We start from the raw sequence: 8,132 nt of genomic DNA, 5'->3' as shown, positions 1-8,132 counted from the left end.
ATACGTTTACTCGGCATGATGCCATCTTGCATTACCTGGTCCCACACACACGTTTGCACATGCGCCCGATGCAGCAGTAGTTGGCGAAACAGTGGTCTCAGGCAAGCAGTCAGTGGGGTGATCTAGTGGTTGTTTTGCCAACACTAGTACAAGCCCTTTCGCTGTTGGACAAAGGAGAATCTGTTAAAGGCAAAACCCTTCCACGATCCGGCGCTGCAAGCGGTAGTTACAACAGGCGCGTCACTCTGCGAGTGGAGGCGACATCACCTTCATCTCACAGCACATGGTCTGTGGAATCACGTCACTGCACAGAACCATATCAACCTGCTGGAACTTCTAACGGTATTCAAGGCGCTTCAAACATTCAAAGCACAGCTGACAAATCAGTCGGTACAGATCCTAAGCGACAGCACCACTGCAATGTTCTACATCAACAAGCGGGGGGAACACATTCTCCAAATCTGTCTAAGCTAGCACAGAAAATATGGAAATGGGCACTCAAATGGGGGATGTTCCTAACTTCCCAACATGTTCTAGGGGACCACACCCCAGCAGACTCGCTAAGCAGAGATCCCTTCCAGAAGAACACTAATGGCGACTCGACACAAGCGTCGTAGATCAAATTTTCTCACAGTGGGGTTACCCCACGCTAGACTCGTTCGCTAAAAGGGGAAACAAGCAATGTCCAGACTTCACGTCCATGTTTGCCCAACCAGACTCTAAGGGGAACGCCCTATGGATGAATTGGTCAGTGAAATTTCCCTACGCTTTTCCCTAAACTCCTCTAATGAACAGGGTGGAGAGCAAGATTCACAAATAACAGATGACGCTCATCCTAGTGGTTACCATGTGGGCAAGGCAACCATGGTATCCACATCTGCTCAAACTGGCGATGTGCATTCCCATCAAACTCCCATGCCAGACAAATGTTCTGACCCAGCACGGGGGAATAACATTACACCCTCAACCTCACTCAATGAACTTGGCTGTGTGGCTCTAGAGGTTATAGAGTTTAGACTTCTAAATCTACCACAAAGGTGTATGGATATCCTCAAGGAGGCACGTAAACCAAACACCAGACACTGTTATTTCGACAAGTGGAGAAGATTTGTAATTTGGTGCCAGTCTAAACAAATAAACCCCATAGAATGTACTCCATCATACATTCTTCATTATATCCTCCACTTGCTAGACTCAGGGTTAGTATTTAACTCTATAAAGGTTCACCTTGTGGTTTCATCAGCTTACACCACCGCTCACAATAAGGTATCATGGTGGAAGGTTCCAGTCATTAAGGCATTTATGGAGGGAGTAAGGAGACTCCACCCTCCTATTTCAAACCCACCACCAGGCTGGGATATCAATGTAGTACTTGTAAAGCTCATGGGACCTCCCTTTGAGCCTATGCATAAGTCAAGTCTTAAACACCTCACATATAAAACTGCCTTCTTGGTGGCTATTACATCCATAAGAAGGGTTAGTGAACTTCAAGCATTGTCAGTGCAAGACCCATTCTTTGTCATCCACAAGGACGAACTGGTTTTAAAAACACACCCTAGGTTTTCTCCTAAATGAATTTCCAAATTTCATGTAAACCAATCCATAGAGCTACCATCCTTCTTTCAGAACCCATCAAGCTCAGCTGAGAGAAAACTCCATACACTAGATGTAAAGAGGGCGGTCTTTTACTATGTAAACAAGACCAGACCGCTCAAGAAAACAGACCAACTGCTTGTCTCCGTAGCACCAGGCAGAGAAGGAGACTGCATTTCCAAGAATGCTATCTCCAGATGGATAGTCAGATGCATACAGCTCTGTTACTCTTTATCAAGCAAAACACTGTCTTTCACACCAAGAGCTCACTCCACAAGAGGTACAGGAGCTACTTTGGCCTTTATCGCAAACATCCCGCTAGACACCATTTGCTAAGCAGCTACATGGAGCTCAGTACACACTTTCACTCAGCACTACTGCATTGACACTCATTCTAAAGCAGATACACAGCTCAAGCGGTTCTCAAACATCTATTCCACTGGTCCTTCTCACAACTCACCACCTTCTCCTAACACTGCTCGCTAATCTATGCATAGCATATGTTCTATGCAGATTCCACAAGCCTCAGAAGGGATACATTACTTACCGTAATCGTATTTCTGATGCTTGTATCTGCTTAGAGTCACATGCCCCCACCCTTTCTGATGTTTATCTGACCATTATCTGATACATATCTGCTTTAATACACCTGTACTCTACACTTCATGCTACCTCATCCCAGAAACAAAACAATCTGTGGGACCTCGACGCGTGAAGGACCATGGGTACAGTGGACGTCACACTAGGGATAGTATTGCTGGCACGCCCTGTTGACGTCCCTTTTCAAGTTTCAAAAACAACAATTGTAATACTCTGCAGCTTCCAGTAGATGTTGGCCTATGCATAGCATATCAAATCTAAGCTACAAGCATCAGAAATATGATTACGATGAGTAATGTATCCCATACATATATAACTAAATACTAATTACTAAGTAAGCAAACAGTCGCACCTAGCGGGCATATATATGCTATAAGCACTAATTGCTAAACACTACAACTAATTATACACATGTCAACCTATATACATTGAAACTTTGCACATTGGTGGCTTAGGTAAGACTTCTGCAGTCAGCCTTACCCTTCCAGTACCTGTTATGTGGCATCATTGGTGGGGTGGGCCACCCCAGGCACTGTTCTCTTCCTTGTAGTGCCCTATCCATCACATGGGGCACCAGTTCACTGTGTCCTGCCCATGCCTTTTGCTTGTCCTACAGTAGTCCAACATGTGGGGTTACTGCATCGCTGCTGTGCCACTAGGCATGGAAATCTTCTCTTGGCGTCCTCATCCACCACAGTGGCTGCCACGCACACCTCGCACTGGGTGTGCATCCAGTCCTTCTGGACGTTGCCATGGGGATGATGCAGGTGCGTGTTGGAAGTGGAACACCTGAAGCAGAGGTCATTGGGGGGCCTGCCCCCTACATCTTCTGCACCTGGTGCAAGGGGCAGGCCAACCCATCTTCCTGCCCCTCCGGCAAACCTGCCACAGTTCTACACCTGGGCCGCACAAATACCATGGCACGTGACTTCACCTCTTCAGCACATGCCTGTCTGGTAGTGGGCAGGGCAGGCTTTGGACACTGCCTCTCTCACTTCCTCCCGTGCCGCCTCTGGCATGCATGTCCCGGGAGGGCTTCTCTTCAGGCCCCACCCTGCCTGGTCCCGGGACACCCCATTCTTGTAGCTCAGGGGTCCTATTCTTCTACACGGGCGGCCCTGCACAGGTGACCCAGTGTATTTTGTTCTGGTCGCGCGCTAAGGCCGCGCCAGCCATGAGCTTGGGAGGTCTAAAGCCCCCACTTTGACAAAGCAGGCATCACTCTGCTGTTACGCCCAGACCGGGACTCAGACTGCTAGAACCTGTCATATTTCTCACCTCGTAGAGTGGTGTATTTACTTAGGCAAATACACTTCTCTCCGAGGTGAGAAAACAAGCATTGATGTGAAGGTAGAGGCAGAGGACAAAAGCCTGCCATGGGGATATCAGCAGACCCCGCCATGTTGCAGTTAAATGCTTAACTGCTTGCTCAGCTTTTGCATGACCCATGCTTTCAATAATTACCTTGAACTAAAAAAAAGTGTATTTGTGTGCATGCAGGGATTATAGGTATGCATACATGTATGAATGTATTTGTGCATGCATGCGAGGGAGTGTGTAATTGGGTGTATGTCTGTATGCTAGGAGGCGTCAGAAAATGCATACCTATGTGTGAACGGTGTACACTGTACGTGTTAATGAGCGTACAGTCCCTGATCATGAGTTGGCCGATATCCGGGCTGGTATATCACCCCCTATTATTAGTGCTAGCGCTCACCTGTCCGGCAGTATTACCGCCGGATCCTGAGTTGGGCTCTAACTGTTAGTCCCCATTCCCATTTGGGTTCACTGGTAACTGCGCCGGTAATTGCGCCAAAAATTTGCATTTTTCCAGCGTGTTTTCCCCCAGCTTTGAGCTGGGGGAACAAGCCTGACTGGAGATTGGGCAGACCTTTAAATGTGCCGGTAACACCGTTACCGCTGCATTTAAGGGCTACCACCCAACTCGTGATAAGATGTTTATCTGTATGTATGCACGCTGGGACCTGGACAGGAGCATTAGAGCATGAACATTTTTTGACAAGAGCATGGCATGTTTTACTGCCATTTTTGGGCAAAGGAAAGCCAACATGAGTGTTTTTATGTGATAGTGGAGTTGGATGGAGGGTTGGGGAAAATACTACAGTGGGGCTGGCCTGGCTTGGTCTTACTGTGGCATGGAATGTTGTACTTGCATTAAAGGCAAAGCCAACATATTTGTTCTTACATATGGAGGGCATGTTTCCTTATTTTGACTTGGCTTTTTATTTTACTAGTGTTATGGTCGAAGGCAGCATAAATATTCTTACATGGGGGGGATGTAACATGACGAGTGCAACATAAGTGCTCTTATATGGGGGGATTTGTGTAATGACAATATGCCCCACTTGTTACAGAATCATGGCTATGATGTTGGGCCGAACCTGGGTGTGCCACAGGAAGTTTATTTAGCCCTGGGGGGCTTCTTGAGGCCACAGTACCCCCAGGAGCTGGAAATGTCTGCATCCCTCATTTTCCTTTGCTTGCAGCCAATTTTCTTTTTCCTAACACTTTTCATCTCAACGTTCTCTCTCCTCAACATTCTCTCCCCTGCGCAGTCTACTCATGGGCAGGGAAGGCTTTGTCCCCTTGTCTTTTCAATTCTTTTTCTTTTACATTCCATCCAGCCCCTTTTACATACCATCCAGCCCTGGGTGGGCTGGATGGTATAGTCTACTGTACATAGGTACATGAAATATTTTAAGTATACACTCAGAACAGAGCAAAAAATAAACACAACAATAAATAAAATACTACCCCACCCCGGTTCCCATGTTACCCATGAGCTATACAAATTTCAAAATAAATAAATACATTTCTTTCTTTCTTTATTTATTTATTTCCCTCAGTGGACAAGCAAACAGTCGCACCTAGCGGGCATAAATTGGGCCAGGAGCTAAACATTATTACAGATAGCAGCTTTCTAAGAGATGCAGAGGTAGACATATAAGACCTTAGAGAATTCTACTCTTTATATTATCTTAGTGTAGAGATTACACCAGTGGTGCAGGCCGCTCAGTGACTCCCTCTCCAGGCCTTACCAATGTGGGATTTCAAAACCATCAGACTTCTCCTCTTTAGCACCCTAATGGGTAGCAGGCAGTGTGGCCTTGTCGTTATTGTAGCAGGTGAAATTAAATCCTCTTCACTTTCTCCCCACCCCTTGAAAGAAACTTCAATGTGGACCTATCAGATCTATTTCACAGGCTCACTGGTCCCCTTCCAGTGGCAGCGCTCCGCACATATGTGATTTGCAGTAGGATTTTAATTTGAATGTAATTTATTCTGTCCCATGGGCTTACTTTTAATGCACATACGCGGGTATCAGGTGGCAAACAGTTCGGCGAGCGAAGCTGTATTGACAGCTGCAGGCTGGCCTACACAGCGGCTCTGGGCCAGGAATCTTTGTCTCAGTGCTGGTCGGTGGTTCTGAAGCACTGGTCGAGACATCTGAGGTGGCTTTAAGCGACTTCAGCGGAACAACAGTGAACTTTGCAGTCGATTGCAGCTCTGGGGACTTAACTTGCTCAAAAATGTCCTTTAGGTGGGCATCTATAGATGCTCATCAATGCACTTCTCCTCGCTTCTTCACTGGGCTCATGTCGTCCTCTAAGGAGGACGTCCCAAAGCTGCAAAGCTGGGGAGTGTGTTGCAGGCATCTGCCGTGTACTTGTCAGAGACCTTCTGGCACACTATGTGCTGGCTGGGTACTGGTTCTGGAGCTGATGGAGGTTCCTCTTGATTCGGTATCTCGCCTCTGTTCCCTGGGAGATATTTTGGGGAGGGATCTTGCTTCCCTCTTGGAGTTCCTGGCCTTCCTTCACTAGCGGAAAATGTAAGGCAGACTGTACTTTCAGCCCGGGTACATTGATGAGTTCTTCCTTCTGCTTCTGGTGAAGCCTTCAGATGATTTGCCAAAAGAGGGGTTTGACCCTCTTTTAAAGCCAAATGGGCCACAGTGATTGGTGTATAATTGGTATTGTAAGCCTATCTTAATGAACCAATCCTGGGTGCCCACCACAATATCCTGTATGCGTGAGCTTATAACCAAAGTGCTTTGCAACAGAAAAGGTAAAGGGGTGAAAACATGTAATACTAAGTCCCACCCATCTTCCTGTCTGTTGTGGATCAAAGGGTCTCTCTGGTTAATGGAGCTCTCTGTCATTCCTGATTAAAGCAGCAGGTCTGCCTTGAAGCTGCAGCGAGACCAGACTCTGCTGCTCCAGCAAACAACATTCATACCTTATGAATGGTGTCCCCTGCGAGGTGAACTACTGTAAACACACAGTCCCAGACATGACAGTTCACTCTCCATCGATACTCAGGGTGGGAGCTGACTTCAGGTTGACACAGTTTCATATGAAAGGTTGTTGGGGTTCCCTGTTTCCTTTGTTATCCTTAGCAGCCAGGCCCCATGTGGCCCTGTTTGAAGTGCAGTCTATTAGTATGTTAATTATGTTAATCACTGTCACCAGCTTCAAGGCCCAACAAAAGGACAGGGCGGATCCATGGAGCCTTTGCCAGTTAATAAGGCAGGCCATGACAGGGGAAGGTTTCGTCCTCCCCCTTCTGGAGATGCATCGTATACTCTTCCTGTCATATCCCAACTAAATATGTCAGGGGGGCTGCGTCTGTAGGCTGTGTCCACCCAGACTACACAGTTCTATGTGTATTTCGTGCGGTGAGCATATAAAAATGTGTGTGGATTAGCTCCACACATTTTCCAGAGGTGGATCTACTATCATTCACTTTAATTTAAAATTTCAAGAAAGCTCAGGTGAGCGCCCACCCCCATACGGATGGTTGAATTCTTGGTCCTCCCCCTTCTGGAGCTGCATCGTATACTCCTCTGTCATATCCCAATTAAATATGTCAGGGGGACTGCGCCTGTAGTCTATGTGCACACAGACTACACGGTTCTATGTGTATGTTGTGCGGTGAGCATAGGAAAATGTGTGTGGATTAGCCCCACACATTTTCCGGAGGTGGATCTACCATCATTCACATTAATTTAAAATTTCAAAAAGGCTCAGGTGAGCGCACACCCACAATAGGATGGTCGAATTCCTCACACCTGCCCAAACAAATATTGTGTGTTTTCACCCACCTTGGTGACACAAAAGGTTGAGAGCGATGATAAACACATATATCAGAGAGTAACACAATATAGCATAACAAACAAATCGTAAAGTGGCTTGGCATAACTGCGTAGAATGCCATATCATATCAGATTCCAGCTTGTGAGCTTCGGGTTACTCTTAGACCCATACAGTTGATGCATGCACCTCTCACATTATTTTACTAGCTTAACCTTAAAATCAGTGGCCACAGTAAATGTGTGCCTGTCGACTGGTAGATGCATAGACAGGTTGCTAGGAAATCATTATTGAGGTCCTCTAGGCCAATCAGACTGTTTTCAGTGCAGTCAATAACTACTGGTATTGACTGCATTCTGAAAATTCTGTCTTCAAAAGCAGACAGAAAAACAACAATGCAATTTCCAGTCTTATTGCAACAAGACACTTATTTCTGGGAGGAATTTTCTTTCACGGAATGACCTTTGGCGCCCATGATAACGACCCCTCCCTTGGTCTTTAAGGCTATATTATTGTGCCCTTAGTGTCTTTTATCAGCTCCTGCTTTAGAAGGGTGCTCCATGGTCAGTCGTGCTATATCTTGACTGGACATAGACTTTTGGAACAATCTTTACATCTTCCTTGCACCAGTCTCAGTTACTGCATCCTTTGGGGATTAAGAGAACATGAAAGCCCAATCTGTTCTGAGTGGCCAATTTGTTAACTTCTGCCTCTTACAAGCTGCAGAAGTATCAAGAACTCTATGGGTCAGATTCTAAAAAATGAACTCGAATGAATGGAGGCGATTTTTTCATATGCACTCATTTCAGAAATTGCCACATTCCT

The sequence above is a fragment of the Ambystoma mexicanum genome, chromosome 10 (genome assembly GCF_040938575.1).
Source record: "Ambystoma mexicanum isolate Mex_15411 chromosome 10, UKY_AmexF1_1, whole genome shotgun sequence".
Lineage (NCBI taxonomy): Eukaryota > Metazoa > Chordata > Amphibia > Caudata > Ambystomatidae > Ambystoma > Ambystoma mexicanum.
Note: the sequence above shows the minus strand (reverse complement) of the source record.